Source organism: Lathamus discolor, chromosome 6, assembly GCF_037157495.1.
Source record: "Lathamus discolor isolate bLatDis1 chromosome 6, bLatDis1.hap1, whole genome shotgun sequence".
Taxonomy (NCBI): Eukaryota; Metazoa; Chordata; class Aves; order Psittaciformes; family Psittacidae; genus Lathamus; species Lathamus discolor.
In genome coordinates this window covers 12,948,473-12,970,373 of record NC_088889.1, presented here as the reverse complement: position 1 = coordinate 12,970,373, position 21,901 = coordinate 12,948,473, and positions in this window count along the sequence as shown.

Sequence of the window (21,901 nt, the reverse complement as noted above, 5' to 3'; positions counted from 1 at the left end):
CTTTGTTAAAATGGCTTTTGGAGAAAGTCCCATCCTTGAAAGATGCATTTGCTAAGGATATGTCAAAGTGATTTTCTCATTTGAGAACACCTAATTTCTACCAGAATGGTAATTGCTGATATCATTACTTTCTAAGCTGGCAGTAACTTTCCTTCCTTCCTTTCCTCCTGCCAAAAGCCTTCCCACCCCTGTCTTTACAGCTACTTCTCCCCCCCTCCCCAACCTTTTATTATAGCAAGGAAGTAATTAAAACCCAAACATTTCTACCATTACCACAACAGGAAGGATATAGATCAAGAATATAGCATATAGAAATTCTAAAAAATTAAGATTCTTGTAAATTATCTGATGCTCCTTTTCCCCCATGAACCAACCATGGTTACAAACAGCAGCTTCAGCCCTCTTTTCCAGAGGAGCAGGATGATATGTCCTGTTACTTAGGCTCATCCACAGGCAAGTGGAGGGTGATGGGCCTTCTTTCCTAATGAAAGGAAACACAGTAATTTGTTAAAATATAGTAACTGGGTTGTCAAGCTGCAATTTTAATAGGAGAAGACAGATAAAAATATTCATTTTCAAAACACATGCAGGTAGGCAACTACTCTGCTTTCATAGTGTATTTGTGCTAATTTAACATCAGCTTTTACTGATATTATTATTTTCCAAAACAGAAACACTATAATAACCAGGAGAACTTTTGCTGACAAAACTCCAGGAAAACCCACTCCCACAGCACACCCCCAAAAATATTTTTATTACTCTGAAAATGATTTATTTCCTCATTTGGATACCTTCATTTTGATGCAGCAACACATCTTCAACCAAAGCATTACCCCAAACCTGTCACATTTTCCCACTTCCAAGTGAAGCTCTGAAAGTGCACACACACAGAAAATGAGAGCTGTACAAATCTACTGGTGGCAGGATACTCCCACTGCCGCTCAGATTTCCTCCCTCACCTTCTCTATTTAGAACTCTGGAAAATTTCTGTAAGTGGGGAGCTTGGCTGCAGCCTCTCCACTAACAAGCGCCTTCATTAGCATTCACTTTACATCAGCAGAAATGAAGCTTCCTTTCTTGTTTTGTTTTTTTTTTTTTCCTTGTGGGAAGAACAAACAAAAGCTTTATTATTCTCTGCATTGTCTGCAGAAGTCAGACAACTCCTTGGCTTCAATGAAGATCAAATATTGATGCCATATCCCAAGCAGAATTTTTGAAGCTATCAGCATCTCATGCTTGTTGAAAACAGTGGCTGGAGAAAACCTTTTACAGAGAAGTCCTTTAAAGTGTGTGGCGCTCGCAGATGAAAAACAGTAGGTCGTGAATGCAATTTTTGAAGAAACTGGGAGAAGCTACAGTAGGCCAGACAGCCCTGCCAAATAATCATCATGGAAACAAGCAGAGGCAGGGATTCGTTTTCAGATATGGAGCTTCAGAAATGATCATGGGGGAAAAGCTGGGGTTTGCCTTTCCCCTGGGTGCACCAGCTGCAGTGCCAGGCTGGAGCTTCAACCTAATCCCATCCCACAGCCACTGGATTAAGACAGACAAAATGAAAGAAACAGCAGCAGCATTGTCAGTTCTACTAAAAATGATCCGTATCAACTTGCCAGCTTTGGGTAGTGACAGTTGTTGCCAAAAAATAATAATTTATTTTCTCTTTCCTCTTTACATTTTTCCACCTTAATCTTTGCAGGTGAAGGCGGAGACTTATTTTGCTTATATTCACAGCAAGCTCTGTGACACAAGGGATCAGGAGGGGAGGCAGGAGGGAGGAAGAATGAAGACCACAAGAATGGGATGGTCCTTCAGCCTCAAAAAGATGAAGGGAAATTTCCTAGAAAACTAGGAGCATTTTCATGCTTTTGACAGAGTGGCTTTTGTTGGTTCTCTCCTGTTTTTAGCACTAGTGCCCTCCTAGAACACCTAAGCACTGCCTGTCGTTGGAGAAGCAGCATAAGTTCCAGAAGAAATCTCTCCTGGAGCCCTGCAAACTTCACCCAGAGCAGAAGATATGGCAGACCTCCACCAGCTGCTGACAGAAGGGGAAAGAGCCTTCATTCCTGGGTAACAGTTTCCATCCTCTCCCACCACTGCCAGAGGAGGCCCTGGGGTGGGTGGCCACGGTTCAATTTACGACAGTATCTGATCAAGTCACACAACACCTAAAGGGACGAGTCACAACCCTCCCTCTGAACCAGAGACTCTCTCTGCACCCTGTGATCAGAAACATGTCCAGATCCCTCAGCCTTTGTAACAGTTATCCCATGGAAGAATTGAATTTATTTCAGAGACCTTGAGGAGATGGAGACTTCTGTTTCTCTTAAAATATATATATATATAAATACCATCATACAATAAAAATTCCAACTGTACTTTTCCACTTGTATGAAGATTAAGGAGCTCCTATCAGGAATATCTTTCTGAATTTCCTGGAGCTTGCGTGCCTATACACCTGACTGCTCATTTTTTCCCCGGTGTCATCACCTAGTTAAATCTGTTGTCTAAAACCAGTTTGCACAGAAGCGTAAGAATTCATGATGCTTAAATTAATTTGTTATTCATGAAGCAATCATCCCCAATATCTTTTTCCAAACCCTGTAGTGTAAACAAGGTCATCCAGGTGTTCAGTGGGTTAATCCCAACCCAGCCTGCCCATGTCAGCTGCTGTAAACTGTTTGGAACTATTACCTACAGGTGATTAAAATGCAAGAATAACTGTACTGAGTCAGACCAAAGGTCCATCCAGGCTCAGCTCCTCTCCACAAGCATGGCCATGGCTAAACCAGCTTCTAGCTTGGAGATCTTCTGAGCAGGAGGTGTGACAAAAGCTGATGCATATGCTACAAGTCCTGTTTAAAGTACAAGAGTTTCCCTTTGGAGAACAGTGTCATAATTTACAACAAAAGGACCCTCAAAATCTTTCAAGAAGGGACCATAAACACAACACACATTCCACTCACTGCTAGACTCTCTAGATGTATTTTGTTTCTAAATAGGACCACTTTTATTAGGTTGGCTGCTAATTAAAAGGTTTTTTACATTGCTGGATTTACAAACAGATTTCTTACTCCTACTGCTTTCATTGTACATCACAAAGAATCCAGAATGTGTTCTTTCAAAGTCCTTAACAATTCTTTACAGCTCTGCAACATCTGAGATTACAGAGAAATAAAGCAAGAATAAAGCTATAGCGAATGTAAATATTAGCAAGAGACTGCACTTCATCTTCCTTTTCTGGGGTGATCCTGAGAGCAGATGCAGAGCAATGGGTATACTGCTCTCAGTCGTCAAAACCCTGCAACTGCATATACCTTCATAGTAATTACCTGCGTGCTGCACTGCATCAGCCAAACACTTGCAGGGACAAAGGAAACAGATTGGTCTCCTTCTAATTTTAATTCTATTGCCTTCAAAAAGCAGCCATAAAACGTGATGAAATATATATTGGTAGGGAGCAGCTTAGGGACATCTGATGGCATTAACTCTTTAGCAACCACACCTACACAAAACTCTGCTATGCTTTTACACACAGGCAATCTGCGTTTTATATTTCATTGACATATTTTACTCCAAGGACACAGTCAGTGTGGGAGGAATAACAGCTTTAGCAAACTGAGGGAAAAACCAAATGTCTGATTTCCACTCCCAAGCAGTATTTCTGCCTTTGGGATGACTCAATTGCTCTTCCTCATCTATCCACTCTCTGTATCTGGGCTTAGCTTTTTTGGACCCATATAGCTTACCTTGAAAACAGTAAGTATAGTTTTGCAGTATGGGATCCATTTATTTCTCCATGAGTCTTGGTATGGACACTGGAGCACCCAGTCATCTCCAGGCTGGCCAAGATTTTATGGGAAACAGGCTGAACAAGCACAGGACAAGGAGTTATCTCCACTTCCAAGCACTGACAGCACTGGCAAACCCTGCACTGAGAAAACGCCCCTATTTCCTAGAGGAAGCAGTATGGCACAGTGAAAATAAGGGCCCCTTTTAAAAAGGAATATTATTTGTGGCGAACATAGGTATTTACCTTTCACAAAGGAATCACTAAAACCTGCTTCATTCCAGCAATATGTCCCTAGCATCATACAGGGACCAAAGTCTTTTCAATCTCCTATGCCTGATGGTGCTGCCACCAATGTCCTTGTCTAGCAAATAATAAATAATGTCCAAAATAATAAACGAGCCTGTCTTCCCGAAGGATATGCACAACGTGGGCACCCTCGCGCTGTCTCAGAGAGATGTCTTGGTGAGTCATTTTGGTGTGGGGAAAAGCCACAGCCCTCCCTGCAACATTTCCAAAACCTCCCATTACTAAGACATGCTCTGTGCTCTTAACCCCTTCCCTGGGGCTTTTCCTCCCATCACATAGTTTGGAGACCAGAGTGGCTTCTCTTGTGAAGGCTATTCTGGAGCATAGGCTTGAAAAAATGAGTGATGCAAATGAGAATTTGAAAGCCCAAAGCAAAATGTGACACAGGGTCCTGCCCATGGCAAGGCCCCCCTGTGTGAAGCCACTGCTGCCACAGCATTCATGGCGAAGGGGCTGTATGATGACCCTGCCACCTGCCATTTCCCATTTACAGAAAAGCTGGATCTGCAGAGCTCCATTTCCAAATGTGCATTGGTGTACAGTGAAGCAAAGGGAATAATGACAAACTGACATCTCCCATTGCCTCAGTGCATTCTGATGTCAGTGTTTTCTCCTCTTGGATTGCATGGAGCCCACAGAGATAACCCTTGGCACTCACAGCCTCCTAAAATAATCTGTAGTAGGGAGTGAACAAGACAGCTGTAGCAAATGGAGATGTGATAGGGACAGCAGTCCTCCAAAGCATGGTCCTTTGGGAATTCCAGTGGACTTAGACTTGAAAGCATCTCTCCATCCTCACATTAACAAGACACCTCACTCCTTCACAAAGAAGCAAAAGCATACATATAAAAATATATGTATTAAACATATATATTAATACCTCTGTATAGGGAGGGAAGATAAGGAGGAAAAGGAGAAAGACCATAGATTAGGATCCAGCCCAATGACCATATTAAGCACGTGCCTGTCATGCCAACTCCTCTGCCAGCGTGGCACTGATATTAAGGAAAAAAATGTGGCTCTTAGCTGCATGCATGAGTGCTTCAGTGACCTTAAGATGACATTAATTTGTTGTGGCTTCTTAAGGTAGATTTCAATTATTGCAAATTTTTTAATACTGATGGGGAAAACACAGAAGCCTGTCAGCATTGGCTGATTTGAAAGGTGATGTAATTATCATCAAGCTTTAGTAAAGGATTTTAAATTAGAGACAACTTAGTCTGTAAATACTTTGTGTCTAGATTATTGTTCTCTTTTCCTAATGGCTTTTGGCATAGGCCTTTGTCAGTGGTTTATTGTGCAACCCTTTGGCTGTGACAGTGTCTTCTATGAATAAATCATACACTTCACTAAGCACCAGACGATGGCAAAATGCAACAGCAGATCAAATAAGCAATAAAGCACCATTACAGCTGCCTGTTCTCCTCTGCAAGTTTACATCACCATCTGATTTAATTTCCTATTTGTAAAGGCGCAGCTCACTGCAACGGCATTATGAAATAAAATCATAAATGTTCACACAGGCACAAATGAAAAGTGAGGCACCTGCTTGGTTATGAGGTATTTACTCCCTCAGCAATGTTGTTCAGCATCTTATTTGTACGCTTGGATCAGAAAGAGGAGGATTTAGAGAGGATAAAATATTTTGGGCCTGTTACCGCCACAACAGCAAGATTGTGCAGCAACCTGTGTGTGTGCTGCAGTCAGACTTGCTTTTATCACATAAATGAAAGTAACTAGCTAGGGGAAGGGATAAAATAGGCTAACACGCATTACTCTTCTGGACTCTTTGGTGACATTGAGCTCACCTAGCACTGGCAACTGGAGCTGGAAACTGTAAATTGTTGCTGTGCCACTAGGGATGAGCAGCTCTGCTCCTCAGCTCAGGACCTCAGTGGGCTGCACCAGAAGAGCGCTGACCAAATGAAGTCTCTTCTTTAAAGCATGAAACAACAACAAGGATACATGACTTTCTCTGGAACATAAAAAAGAGCAGGGTCAGGGGTATAGCTCAGCTCTTCTTTGCTCACCCACTGCTTCCCTCCAGTTTAACACAATCCTGACATGTTAGGCCATGCAACATGTCATCTGGGTACAGGTGTCTAGCGGACATAACCATGCACTAGAAACTAAACCATCTGCAACAGCTGCAGCAGCTGTTCTACAGTCTTCTTGTAGAAGCGTGGTGCTTAGCACAACTGATTTAAGTGTCTCTCAAGTAATTTTCCCTATTTCTCTTCCTAACCACCCTTCATCAATCTGGTTAACTGTAACGATGCGGACATTTTTGCAGACCACATTTGTTTCGGAACAGCTCTGAGCAGGTATGCAGTTGTGTTGTACCACAGCCTGATATCACTGGAAGTTTATTGGGTTTGCATGACAAGGTTTTGATAGCAGGAGGGCTACAGAGGTGGCTTCTGTCAGAAGCTGCTAAAAGCTTCTCATGTGTCTGAAGGAGCCAATGCCAGCTGGTGCCAAGATGGACCTGCCTATGGCCAAAGACAAGGGGCATGGGGGGAGATCTGATTTTATTTCTCATTATTCTACTCTTATTTGATGGATAATAAACTAATTTTCCCAAGTCAAGTTTGTTTGGCCTGTGACCGTAACTGGTGAGTGATCTCTTCCTGTCCTTATCTCGACCTACAAGCCTTTTGTTATAATTTTTCTTCCCTGTTCTGCTGAGGAGGGGGGTGACAGAGCAGCTTTGGTGGGCACCTCGTATCCATCCAGGGTCAACCCATCAGAGTAAGTAGATGAAAATTTAACAACAACAACAACAAACAACAAAAGACACAAACAAAAAACAAACCCAAACAAAACAAAAACACAAACAAAAACAAACCACCCCCCCAAAAAAAACCAAACCAAAACAACAAAAAACAAAAACAAACAGAAAACCCCTGAAAAATTCATCCTTTCACTGAGATGTTTAACTAGACCTCTACAAGCTTTCTTCTACATTTCCTCTCCAGAGGAAAATAATATACTTGTGTTGTCAAGGGGAAACAGTGGGGACAAATATGAGAAAATGAATCCTGATGCATCTGCCAATGCTTGCCTTTACCCCTGCACACAAAGCATCTCCCAGCCTATCAGGCAGTCAGCTCATCAATAATTCTGCCAGAAAGAATAAATATCTGGCCATGAATGGAAATCTAGACTTCTCAGGGCTTTGCATGTCATTGGAGGTGGACCTGGTGGGACACAGTGAAAGGAAATTGTCAGTGCAGGGTGATCTTCCCTGCTCCCAGACAGCATCTAGTGAAAGGCTGTGATTTACCCTAGTGCTAGAAAAATCCCTTCTCCCAGTATTGCCTCTTCCAGGTTCCTCTGTCTCCCCACAATGAAGTGTCCCGGGGGCATCCTTGGCTGATACATCTGGCTTTATTATAAAGGCTCCATTTCTGGTAAGGTTACTGAATTAGAACATGTATCTGCTTCATTTATCAGACTCATGCAGCCCATTGCACACACACTCCCTGGGCAACTGCATTTCCATACCCAGCTGAGGTATTTGCAAGGAAGAGTTTTACCTGACTGCTGAAGACAGCTGCCAAGAGAGGCTTTAGTTAGTAAAGTGCCCACAGAATAGCTTTTTTTCAACATACACAATGTAGCTATGTCCCGGTCATAGGAGCCATATATTCCTGCTGCAATGTAATACCAACCAATGTAGAGTTTGTTTTTTAATGCTTCACCACTGCTGCTTGCTTCACTGAAACCTGATGGTGAGCACAAACATGTACAATTCCAATAGATATTCTATACATAATTTCCATGTAAACTGTCTGCAACAGTGAACTAGAGCTCTAACATTTGTCCAGGAAAGTATCTTTGGTTTACAGTTAAAACACAAGCACTGACCTTTCAAAATATAATTTCTATCTAGTAAAGCTGAGATAGGGGTAAGGAAATGGAAAACTCACTGCTACATACTGATTTATATTTACCACTGGCTTCTGATAAATAACAGCCCAAGAGCCTCAGCTGCGGTGAACACAGGCAGTTTCACTGACATCACCTTTGGCGCAGAGTCTGGCTTTTATGAGACCTGTTTGGGGTCAGCACTCTGCTCCAAGATTTAAGGAAAACCCAGGTACAGTTTCATCCTTGGTCTTGACAGTCTCATTTCCCAGTCTTGGGCCACCTCCTCCTGTCTTCTTCACAGGTAACTGCTAATGATTACCTAGCAAGCTCCTTGAGGACAAAATGGCACTATGAAACCAATTTGGTTCAACAATATCTACCTACGTAAATACTTCATTAAGTCTTTTCACTCTTCTAGCCAAAGTGCTTATCTCTTTGCTGTGTTGGCTGTTGCCATTTTCAGCAAAGATGGGAGAAAAAGAGAAGTACTTGGTGCTTCAGCCATCTCTGAATGCACCATCTGCAAGTCCTTCCTCTGCATTCATACAGTCATGAACTAGATGTTTCCTGGGACTCCTTTCATAGCTAATGCAACTGCACTTCTAAGTGCCCTTCCACTTAACCCTTGCTCTGTGCTTTTGTCTTTCTGCTTTTTTCTCTATCCTTACAATGCTCTCCTTTGCCCTGTTTTTCAGACAGCTGATACAGTTTTTGCTTTCTGTACAATTCCTTTTTGCTCAAAGTCAATATAGACCTCATGATTTAGTGACCGTGGTCTCTTTACTACTCGTCTTACTGCTCCTCTGCATTGGGAAGGATTGTACTTGTGCCCTGAATAACATTTTTAAAGAACTGACAGATATTTTCCTATATTCAAGTTTGGAGTTTATTGGACTTTGCCTTATTGAAGGTCATTGGTGGGGGTTTTTCCTTGTTTTTCGGAAGGTGTTTTGTTTTTTGTATTTTCTGCACTTTTTATTCTTCCAAAGTCTTCCTACGGTTTCTGACTTCTGTATTTCATGGTCATGCACATAGGTCACCTTCTACCTTCATATTCTCATCCAGTTTGTGCTGCTCCTTAGAATCAAAGCTGGAATCTCCCATTTTCCTATTCAAGTTGCATATTTGAATGTCAGCTCCAGCACCCCTTTCTGGATGGCTCAGCAGCCCTTCAGCAGTCAGCTCACCCCATCCCCAGGACTGCAAATCTCTGTGTGATTTTAGATTTTATGCAAGCCAGAGGATCTGGTCAGGGATTTAACAAACAGCTCTTGTTTTCAGTAAGTTACCTGAAACTTACTGAAACATGCTAGGTCATAAAAGTCTCAGCCACAGAGTACGGGCAAAGTCAGGGAGCTCCAGCCTCTGTGGGTTCTAACATTCAAGCCTGAAGAGAAACAGTAAAATCCTATGGTTTTGCTATCCCACCTGCAGGTAATAATTGTACAGATACTTGCAAGCCTGAGAACTCTAAAATATTGATTTGCCAATATACTACAGAACTGAGAAAGGGTTTTTGTGGGTTTTCAAGGGCTCGGGGAGGAGGGTTGCCTGGTACCAGTGGTATGGGTAAACACCAAGCCAACACAAGGATTACCCCAGCAAGCACTTAGTCATGAGTAGTCCAGCGAAAATGATGTAAGCACCAGCCCAGTCTGCTGAGTATTTGGGATCAGCTCAGGCCAGGCCTCAGATTGGATCATCGCCTACTTAGGTGAATAAGCAGAAAATTAACTCCTCTTAAAGCCAACTTCTTTATTTTCTTACCTTACTTCTACATTATATTTTTAAATAAGCGGTGGTTGTGGCAAAGGCTTACTTGGAGAGAGAGAGGGGAAGTGGAAAAGAGAAATCTCAGCTCCCCTCAAGCATCTATAGTTTTAATACTTTTTCCACTGTGCTGAAAAAATGAAGCATTCAATGAGGAACAAACACTGGAGAATAACAGCAGACGAGGTTGAGCTGTGCTAGTAACCTGATATATAGCTGTGGTTAAATTATTTTGTCTTCCTTTCTAAATGCAGCCTCCTGCCTTTGAAACGAAATGCCTGCTCTCTGTAGACAGAAGCAGTGAGGACGCATTATTTGGGGACTACGCAACATGCCGAAGCAGTGTTATAAAGGTGCTCAAAGACTTCCCACATTAATTTCTGCAGACATCTGGTCTGGATTTGGCATCAGACCTTTGAGGAAAAGCTCCCACAAGAGAAACATTTCCAAATGGAAATGACCACACAGGGATTTGGAGGGAGAGAAAAGGGATATCTTTCTAGAGCTACATTTTAAAACTTGAGAAATATTTTTGGGTTTACTTTATTGTTTCTATTGCTCCTCTCTGGTGTTCCCAGAGCCACAAACAAAACTGTGTTCTCTAACTGCTATAGTGGAGATCACCCTGAAAATAGGCTGCTGCAAATAGGATAATTGCTTACTTCTTGGAGACAAACTTTAAATTATTCCTAACTTATGATACAATTCAGCAGCTCCAGTAGCTTGTAAAGCAACCACAAAGAAAACAATGAAAACTTTAAAGAGACCCTAATGCATTTTCTATTCCAGGTGGCAGAACAGGAATGAAATTAGCAGGCTTCTGCTCTTGGAAGACTGTGTCTTTTGTGACATGCACTTAAAATTTTTAAGAGCATCTCATGGAGCTAAGAAAACACCAAAACACAGAAAGTGCATTTGGCAGAAGCCTACAAATGTCAGCAAGATGTTAAGGATGATAAAATCAGTCACTTGTTTTAGTGTTTGCTGTATATCCAAAGCTTGAAGTGCTGTAAGAGGTCAGGTATGTTGAAGAAATGTTTGTTTTCCTTTTCAATAACAATTATAACGTTAAATACCCTTTAAGATGTCAGGATCTGAGGAAAGAAAGGAATACTTATTGTAAAATGATGTATCTAACAAAGTGTCATAAAACAAACCTATATATGCTTTAAAGACTTTGTATACAATTTACAGCCCCGTAATTACTAGTGAGTCTATGATTCTATGATACTTGTCTGGACAGTTTTCTGAGCCAGAGCTTTACAGCACTATAGTGTGTGAACAAAGAGCTCTTCTCTTAGATTTTGATATGTGATTTTAATTTGAAATTACAATTGTATCAGAAGACCTCTCTTTAAAGTCTTGTTAGTTACTAATCTGGCTCTTGTCTTTCTCTTCTCAGCCATGACCAGAATCGCTGTCAACAGTCCCATCTCCCAGCTTGGCTCTGTCCCCTCATCACCCCACCTGGATATTTTGCTTCTAGGACACTGGAATCACATTCTTATTGAAGACCAGACATTGGGACGTTATGTCTAAGCACACCCTTAAATACCAGTCTTTGATAAACCTGGGCATTCACCTCTTCATCTGCCTCCCATTCTCTCTTTAACCCTGCTAACTCAGTGCTCCTTATTCAGACTCTGAACTTGCTCTTATTTCTTCTCCACTCCCCACAGGTTGCTGGATGCAGTCCTTTGGTTTGGCTCCCACACCACCACCCTGCCTTGAAAAATCTGCAACTTTAGGCACCTAAGAACCTTCATGAATCTAGCCCACAGTTACTTTAATCTTATATTTGCCAGGAAAAACCCTTTCTATTGTGGGCTTTTTTTTTTTTGCTTTTTTTTTTTTCTCACCTGAGAGGTTTTTAACTGATTCAAAGAACTAAGGTGTCCAACATCCATAGGAGTCCAGCCCAGAATAACTCACGCAGGCATCTGACATACACCATTACATCTCACACAGCTCTGGCTTCCACATCACCAAACAACTTCAAGCCTACTCTTACCAAGGACAAATGTTTCCCAGGGAATTTAAGAAGCCAATTATATGGCTTACATCACCATTTAATGGCTATGTGCTCTCTCTCTGGCCACATTCCTAGCCATTAATAAAATATAAGTGACTAGATTTGAAGTGCACACTGATTCGTAGCACTACTTAGTAGTGCTAAAGCTGCTGAATATACAGATGCCTGATTTAGAAACTGCTTTTGTCATCAAGGGGAGAGTTGAGCCCTAGTTTAAGGTTTGCAAAAACCCCTCTAGAGCTTCACCATTTTTTTCCCCAGGTAGTTGAGGCTTTACAAAAGCACTGCTTTCTGTCTTTATTACTGTCTGGCAACATGTGCAACTGCAAACCTATCCTGAAGCTGCAGATGGGATAAGCTTCAGATAACACCACCAGCAGTACCTGTCATCTTTCAGTCACTCTGCCTGAACACACAGGGAGCCCTTTCCTGTAATCCAGACTGACAGTCCAAAACCATCTTTCGAAATAGGGTCTGTATTATTTGGTCATGCACTTTGCTCTGGATTTTCTCACATTCCCATTAGCAAACACTAAAGCCATTAAGTTTGCTTAGCTAAATGTTTGGCTCTGCAAAGCCACTGACACACATTACAAAGCTATTTTACCATTGTATACATCCTGTTCATTAAAACTTTGAACTGTAAAGTTCATAGGAAAGGGCTAGTATCTGGGTAGTTTCAGAAAGAACAGAGGCTATAAAAGCTGTATCCACTTCCCATTCTAGAGCTAGTTGTTAAAAGATTAAAATTCTTTTTTGGTACCTGTTAGAACTGCAGCAGAGAAGACTACATAAGTTGGCTTAATAGATGGCTTTCTAAATGCTAACTGAAAAATTAATTTGACCTCTGAATGCAGCAAACAACGAGGGCTTTGGCATCAGATGATTTTTGTATTATTATTGAGAGGATCTAGCTGTAAGGTAGGTACAAACAGTAAGTGCTGTGAATACAACTGTTCAAGAGACGGTTCTTGCTGCATGAAGATCCCAGTCTAAATAAAACAGAGAAGCAGTGGGTGCAAGGCCCTAGCCAAGCATGGGGAGACAGAACATGTTGCTTGAGGTACAGCCTAGTGCTTGGTCCTTTGGGCCATCAATTTATCTGGGAGTAAACCCAAAGACAGTCAAAATACACTGACCAATTCTCCTGCAAGTTGATGCTGACACTGGGGACCATTTTGCACTTTTTCTCATGATTGAGCTTCAGGGAGCAAGTCCTGCATACAGAGGGTATGCAGGGAGGTTTTTGTGATCGTGATTCAAAGATCTCCAAGTACAGTGTATTACGTATGTGCAAAATTAACAAAAATATCATGCGCTTCAATTAATTCAAACTTACATGAGCAATAAATGCATCATTTGCATTATTACTAACACATACAATTTAGAGACATGTTTGGATATGAATCTAACATGATAGCTTTAGTAAGTTAATTAGATAATTGCTAAACATACTAATAGATTTTTAATTACAGAGAGTGAAGCTCGCAGCAGAGCCAAGACTGGCAGACTTCTCTGTCATTAGAGAACAAAAGAAACTTCAGCAACGTTTCAGCATCCCCAGACTCAAACATGTTCTCTTTTCTGTATCTTTTTCTCTAAGTCATTTACAAACCTACCAAGACTTCCCCGTCCTCTGATTTTCTTCCTGGTTTTGAGATGTTTAGTGAGAAGAGGAAAATCTTAAAAACACCTCAGGAGACAGATATTTGCCCATATTAGCTTAAACTCAATTTTCTGCCTAGAAACATTAAGTTCAAGACCTAAACTAGTCATCACTGTAGATTTGTCACCAGGAATAGCTTACAGTTTCTGTTTGGGTTTAGGCTTTCTTCTGAGACCATGCATACTCATCTTTTAGAAGCCATGCACAGTTCCTGTGCACAAGCACAGCAATCAGACTCCAGCCAAGGAGATGGATGTGCAGGTCACCACAGAAGTGTATGCCAAGTCCCCACAGCACGTGCAGTAGCATGTAAAATATTGTTAGGCTTTCCTCCCCATCTTGCAGACCAGTCTTCAGGAGGGAAGACTCAAGGTGCATGTCACTCTATCAGAAGAAAAGGCACGTAAACACAGTTGCTGCCTAGACTGCAAATCCTAGGCAAGCCTGCTATTGAGAAGCCTCCAGGGATATGCTTTTGGATGGACAATAGACATGCACCTCCACAATTCCCCAAGAACAGGAGCAGGGGCCAGTCAACAAGCAGCCAAATACCAGATGTGAATATGTACCCTAACTGAGATGACCCTTGCTGGTGGGTGTCGTGGTTTAAACCGAGCCACACAGCTCGTCCACTCACTCCCCCCACCCCGTTTTTCTCCCTCTTTCTTTCCTTTCACCACCACCCCCCCCCCCCCCCCAAAGGGATGGGGAGGAGAATCGAGAGAATGTAACTCCCATGGGTTGAGATAACAACAGCCCAGTAACTAAGGTATAACACAAATCACTGCTGCTACCACCAATGATAATATTGATAAGAGAAAATAACAAGGGAACAGAATACGATACCACCATCGAACGAGTTTGACCACCCCTGAAGAGAGCCCGTGCCCTTCTGGGTAACTCCCAGTTACCCCCCTGGGCATGACGTGCTGTGGTATGGAATACCTCTTTGGCTAGTTTGGGTCAGGTGTCCTCTCTCTGCTTCCTCCCGGCCTCCCCTCGTCCCCGGCAGAGCATGAGACTCACAGAGTCCTTGGTCAGAGTAAACACTACTTAGCAACAATTAAAACCAATCGGTGTTATCAGCTCTCTGCCCAGGCTGAAAGTCAAAACACAGCACTACACCAGCTACTAAGGAGAAAAAACTGACTGCTACTGCTGAACCCAGGACAGTGGGGCAGTGCCAGAAGCACCCAGCCTTCGAAGTATTGTTCTGCACTGTCATGATGCAATGTGATAAGCTCCCTGGGAAGGGCTTGGGGAGGAAGGTCCAAAATGTAATGACCAGCAGCCCAATGATGAGCTTGGGACTCCCTTTTACAGCAGCTTCTGAGCCCTTCCGTCCTTCAATGGCCCTCTAGTTCTTCAAAGGAAGCCTGGAGACTTCCTCAGCTTTCCTAGGAAAGCGAGACGTGACTTGCATCAAGCAGGGAACCCAGTGTGTTGCTGCCACTGTAGGGGTAACTCATCTTGCTCCACCAAGGGTTACTGCCCCAACAAAAAGGACCAACTTTTGGCATTCAGCTGTGCTACAGGAACAGGGTGTAGCTTTAACTCCTACTGCCACAGCCTCTCCCTTCAAGAGAGGTGGGGACGCCCATGAAGAATGCACAGCTTTCCTCAGACCTGCCTATCATGCCAAGGAGTCCTGTTTAAAAAGGATCAAATCCCCATAGAAACGAGTCAGTTTCTGACTGTTGATAGTAGTCTGTATAACTTTCAAACTCACTTCTTTCTTTTACCACCAACGCATTGGAGATCTGCAAGTCTGTGGCATCTTTGCTTTGGCAGTCACCTCAGTGAGATCTCTTTCCAGTGACTGAAAGCAAGGCTTTTGATTCATGCTCCTCACACATGCAATTCTCCCCTGGCTGCACTGTTATTCAAGAAACTCTGATTTTATAAAAGCATAAAGGCCCTGCCTTTTGCATTGCTCTGTGTGCGTTTGACCATGAGATGTCACATTATTTTCACCTGTACTTGTTCAGCAGATCCCTGAAATCAGGGCATGACAACAGTTTTGAAACAAAAATGTTTTTTGATCTGCCAGAGTTTTTTGCAAGAGGGACCTGAAGCAGAACATCTGTTCCACCACCTTTTCTGCAACCCCTGCCTGACCAATAAAATGCAGTACATCAGAGTCAGCTTATTTATTTCATAGTGTCCTGGGTTGAGCAGCCGCAGTCATTTTTCTCCTTCTTAGGAGCTAGTACAGTGCTGTGTTTTGATCTTTTGGCCTTGGAACAGTGGTGATAATGCCGATGTTTTCAGTTGCTGCTCGAATGTTTGGTCTGGCCAAGGACTTTCTGAGCCTCATGCTCTGCCAGGGAGGAGGGGAGGCCGGGAGGAAGCAGAGACAGGACACCTGACCCAAACTAGCCAAAGAGGTATTCCATACCACAGCACGTCATGCCCAGGATGTAACTTAGAGGGACCCGGAAGGGTTGGGACTGGAGGGTTGGAGAAGGTTTCGGTCGGTGCTTGGCTGGGGGGAGTGGGGTGAGTTATTGGTCGGCTGGTGTTGAGGTGTTGTATTCTTTCCTCTTGTTATTTCCTTTAGCACTATTATTATTGGTGGTAGCAGTAGTGATTTGTGTTATACCTTAGTTACTAAACTGTTCTTATCTCAACCCGTGGGAGTTGCATTCTTTTCGATTCTCCTCTCCGTCCCTCCAGTAGCAGGGGGAGGGAAAGAAAGGGGGGGAGTGAGTGGACGAGGCTTGTGGTTCGGTTTAAACCACGACAGTTCTTTTTGGCGCCCAACGTGGGGCACGAAGGGTTGAGATAACGATAGATCTGACCAGATTAATAGTCACTCATCACAATGCTGATTTATTGGCTCTCAAAGCTGTTCCTCTGGGTCTCACAGGTTCAGAATGTAGTACATTACTTAGAGCCGGTATTCCCTGTGGTAGTGTTTATCAAGTGTGGGGCTTGGGCTAAGGTTTTTGTTTCACTGTACTTTATGGCAATGGCTTGTAATACGGTTGGGCTCCGGCAGCAGGGAGAGATGGACGTGGCCGTGGACTTGTACCGGGCCGTCCCGCTGCTCTTCACCGCCCTGGCCCTTGTCCTCGCCTCCGTCTTTGTGAGGCTGCGGGGAGCTGAGGGGGAGCGGCCCCGGGAGCCGGCGGCGGCCGAAGCGGCCCGGGAGAGCGGCCCCGGGGACCAGGCGGCGGCGGGAGCGGGGCCGGAGGCCGGGAGGAAGGCGGCTGCTGAGCAGCGGGAGGAGGCGGCGGAGGAGCCGAGCCCCGCGGAGGAACCGAGCCTCGTGGCGGCCGAGAGCGTCCCCCGGCAGCCGCCCGCCGAGCCGCAGGAGGATGCAGGAGCCCAGGCAGCATTTCCCAGCACGGCAGAGGAGGAAGAGCTGCACCCAGGAAGAGAGAAGCTGGTGGTGGGAGAGCCGGCAAGCACAGCAGCTACACCAGACCCAGGGACAAGTACAGCAGCAGCATTGGAGAGGTCTGAAGGGTTCGAATGGCCTCTGGGTACCCTTGGGACCTGCCTGCTGATTGCGATGGGGATCAGCATGTTGGCACACACACAGAGGGTGTTCTACCCACAGCCATTTTGTCTGATCTCAGAAGTTAAGCAGAGTTGGGTTTGCTTCTTGTCTGGGGTTAGACCACAATATGGGAGGACCAAGAGATCTTCCCCAAGGCTGGACAGCCATGAGTGGCAGTGTGTGTGGGACAGTATGAGAGAGTACCTGGTCCACTGGGCCCCTCCAGTGCTTTGGAAGCATTGGAGATGGAAGGCAGCTGTATGGAGTCCCCAGCAACAAGCTTCAGAAACTGCTGAAGGGGACAGTGAATTATTTTGAACCTGGTGGGCCCATGGCACTTCAGGCCATCAGGGCAGAGATGCGACACAGAGACGGACTCATGATCGAGGGGTGGACTTAGCAATGGACACTATTGCCCAGGTTATTCACGAGTGTGAACACTGCACACAGCCTCTCCTGCTCTGAGAGACTGTTACAAGAGATGGCGCCTGACATCATGGACCAGATGGACTCAGCAGCTTTATAGGTCCATGCACTAAGAAATGATCTTTTTCTCTGTGTATATGTAGATGTATATATATATGTAAGAGTGATGGCATATTGAAGATGTAGGATCTGAGCATGACGTGAATGGTATGGAATAAGGGGTGGATAATGTCCTGGGTTGAGCAGCCGCAGTCATTTTTCTCCTTCTTAGGAGCTAGTACAGTGCTGTGTTTTGATCTTTTGGCCTTGGAACAGTGGTGATAATGCCGATGTTTTCAGTTGCTGCTCAAATGTTTGGTCTGGCCAAGGACTTTCTGAGCCTCATGCTCTGCCAGGGAGGAGGGGAGGCCGGGAGGAAGCAGAGACAGGACACCTGACCCAAACTAGCCAAAGAGGTATTCCATACCACAGCACGTCATGCCCAGGATGTAACTTAGAGGGACCCGGAAGGGTTGGGACTGGAGGGTTGGAGAAGGTTTCGGTCGGTGCTTGGCTGGGGGGAGTGGGGTGAGTTATTGGTCGGCTGGTGTTGAGGTGTTGTATTCTTTCCTCTTGTTATTTCCTTTAGCACTATTATTATTGGTGGTAGCAGTAGTGATTTGTGTTATACCTTAGTTACTAAACTGTTCTTATCTCAACCCGTGGGAGTTGCATTCTTTTCGATTCTCCTCTCCGTCCCTCCAGTAGCAGGGGGAGGGAAAGAAAGGGGGGGAGTGAGTGGACGAGGCTTGTGGTTCGGTTTAAACCACGACACATAGCAAAAGGAAAATTTTCTCCCATTTCCTTCTTATGAACTGAAGAGCAAGGTCAGAGCCTGACACAGCCCAAGGGCTCACCAGAAGGAAGACCCATTTCAGTACAAAGTGCCTGGGACTGGCAAATGGGGAGGAGAGTTCCCATAGGCCAGGCTGTGCTGCAGGATCATGGCTTAAATGGCTTTTAAGCTTGGCTCAGCTCTAGTAAACAGATGAGTCTGGGTCTGGTTCACCCATGAGAGGTGGAATGCATCAGAAAGGAGCTGACAGTGGCTTTCCCTATTTCTAGCTATCAAAACCCAATGTCTCCAGCTCCCCTAGAGATGCTTGCTGACCCACTCTCCCATGTAAGAGTGATCTTTAGTGGCAGGAGAGGTACACAAGAAAGCATGAGAGATAAAGAGAGCATTGACAGAGGAAAGGAGGGAGAATTTGTTTGTGCTCATGCAGTTTCAGAGAAAAAATATGTAAGGAATCTCATGCTTAATATTGAGATAGCTCCAACACACCCAAAATCCCTATAGAGGAATAACTCCTCTAAATAAAAATACCATTCTCTTCAAGGTATTAAAAAAAAAGAAGTCTTTAGTGGGAGCATCAGGACTAGCTCTGCAGAGACGGCAGAGCCCCAGAAGAGTACCCACCACCCTAAATGAAGCCTATTTCACAGTTTCCTCAAAACTCCTTAGGGTTGCTCCAAGCTGTATCCTTCCTTCCATCCTTCTCAGCTCGTGAATGAGATTTAGAATGGGAAATGAGCTTTTCTCCTTCCTCAGCTCCCCCATGCTCAGCACCTGCATGATCACAGAGCTATTAAATGGAAGACCCGGAGAACTACAGACCAGTCAGTCTCACCTCTGTGCCTGGTAAAATCTTGGAGCACATTCCCCTGGACAGCATGCTGAGACACATGAAAAACAACAAGGTGCTTGGTGACAGCCAGCATGGCTTCACTAAGCGGAAATCCTGCCTGACCAATTTGGTGGCCTTCTATGATGGGGCTACAGAAGTTATGGACAGGGGTAAAGCAGTTGATGTCATCTACCTGGACTTGTGCAAAGCATTTGACACTGTCCCACACAACATCCTTCTCTCTAAATTTGGAGAGACATCAATTTGATGGATGGACCACTCGGTGGATAAAGAACTGGCCGGATGGCTACACACAAAGAGTTGTGGTCAATGGCTTGATGTCCAGCTGGAGACAGGTAACGAGTGGTGTCCCTCAGGGATCGGTGTTGGGACCGGTCTTGCTTAACATCTTTGTCAGTGACATGGACAGTGGGATTGAGTGCGCCTTCAGCAAGTTTGCCGATGACACCACGCTGTGTGGTCCGGTTGATATGCTGGAGGGAAGGGATGCCATCCAGAGGGACCTTGACACGCTTGTAAGGTTGGCTGATGCCAACCTTCTGAAGTTCAACCATGACAAGTGCAAGGTCCTACAGCTGGGTCGGAACAATCCCAGGCACAGCTACAGATTGGGCAAAGAAGAGATTCAGAGCGGCCCTGCAGAGAAGGACTTGGGGGTGCTGGTCGATGAGAAAATGAACATGAGCCGGCTTCAGTGTGTGCTCGCAGCCCAGTGAGACCTCACCTGGAGTATTGTGTGCAGTTCTGGTGTCCTCAACATAAAAAGGACATGGAACTGCTGGAACAAGTCCAGAGGAGGGCCACGAGGACAATCAGGGGACTGGAGCACCTCCCGTATGAAGATAGGCTGAGGAAGTTGGGGCTGTTCAGCCTGGAGAAGAGAAGGCTGCGTGGAGACCTCATAGCAGCCTTCCAGTATCTGAAGGGGGCCTATAGGGATGCTGGGGAGGGACTCTTTGTCAGGGACTGTAGTGACAGGACAAGGGGTAATGGGTTAAAACTTAAACAGGGGAAGTTTAGACTGGATATAAGGAGGAAATTCTTTCCTGTTAGGGTGCTGAGGCACTGGAATGGGTTGCCCAGGGAGGTTGTGAGTGCTCCATCCCTGGCGGTGTTCAAGGCCAGGTTGGATGAAGCCTTGTGTGGGATGGTTTAGTGTGAGGTGTCCCTGCCTATGGCAGGGGGGTTGGAACTGAATGATCTTGAGGTCCTTTCCAACCCTAACTATTCTATGATTCTATGATTCTATTTCAGCCTAGAGATATCATCAGAGGAACTCCTGCATGTCCACCTAGTTACTGTTCATCACTTGGACTCTCACTGGCACCAGAGCTACTACAGGTCTGGTTTTTATCTGTGCAGACTAATCACTCCTTGGGAAGCACAGCAGTGAGGCTTTTCCACAGTAAAAAGCTGAACCCCTCATTACAGAATCATAGATGTGCTGTCCGTTTCTGTATGCAGATTTCTCCCTGATGAATGATAGTGCCCGCACTGATGCTCACGAATGCTCAGTAATGGATGCAGCAGCACAATGGGTAGGATCTGGTCTCCCCTCCCTCCCTGTGTAGGAGGATTAGGTGCTCCTCTGCCTTGCACAGCTCAGTGCTATTTTAGGAAGCCTGACCCCAAACTGAACTTTTCCAGACTGTGCAGCTCTTCAGATTTCAAAGTGGCATCGACACTTTATGGCCAGTAATGAAAGAAGCCAATACAAGTGCAGCTGTTTCCTGCTGTGGCACCCAAGACGATGCTAGAAACTGGGTATCTTCAGGTGTGTGCTGCTCCAAGCAAATAGGGGGAGATTTGACATTTCTGGAGAAGAAGTCCTGGCATCTACTGGGTTGGTGTAAAGCCTTGGTGTCTGAATTTCACAAATGTGTTCAGGGCAGCTGTCTTACGACATAGGAAAACACATGGGAACACATGTATTTTTTCCTTTACAAATGTGATGTTTCTGGACCTCTTTCTGTTAGACCAACAGGGTTTATGAAACTTTTCTATTGAAAACACAACAAAAGATTTTGGGAAATCTGATTACTGCACACCTCTGAGACTTGAAATGCATCTTAAAACTTATTACTCTAATATGGCAATCACATGCAAGAAGGTGAATTCCTGACAGTCTCTTACTTTCCTGCACAGTTCCAAAAATTATGTTTCCAGAGGAAGCTCTGAGGAAACCGATATTCATGTTCCAGAAACACTTGTCTCATTCTCATGTAAAATGACTTCTTTCTCTAAGATTTCTCCCAGCTTTCTTAGATCTTTCCAGCCCGCCACCAAAACCTCCCTCAGACAAAATGATTGACCCGATGCTCCACCTCAGAAAGATGAACGTGGCTTTCATAGAGAATTTAAAGGCTCAGTGCTGCCCTCATCTTGTTATAGAGGATCAGGATTACTCCTATCAGAAAGATGGCTTTTACTATAGCTAATGAAGATTGGCCATGGCATAGCTTAAAGTAATTAGTAACATGCCAGACTTCAGTGGCCAGGAAGGAAACTCTAGAAACAGCTTGATTGCTCCTTTATAGCTAAAACAGGAACTGAAAGTGTAAAAATGAGAGGTTCAGATAACGCCTCAGGCCCTACTGAGAACAGTACTTTATTCTTTCATTCTGTCTCACTCTAGCATCCATCTACACCAGTATTTTTCCTAGCACTCACTACTACCTTCTGCCACTGCTCAGGCACTTCCCTCACCCTGCCTGGTTCATGACTGAGCATTTGTATTTACATAAGTATAATCCCCTTATGAAAACAAATCCTTACTTGTGAACAAAACTAAATCTGCAGAGGCTCAAATACTGCATTTTACCTCAAGCTATGGGACTGATCAACA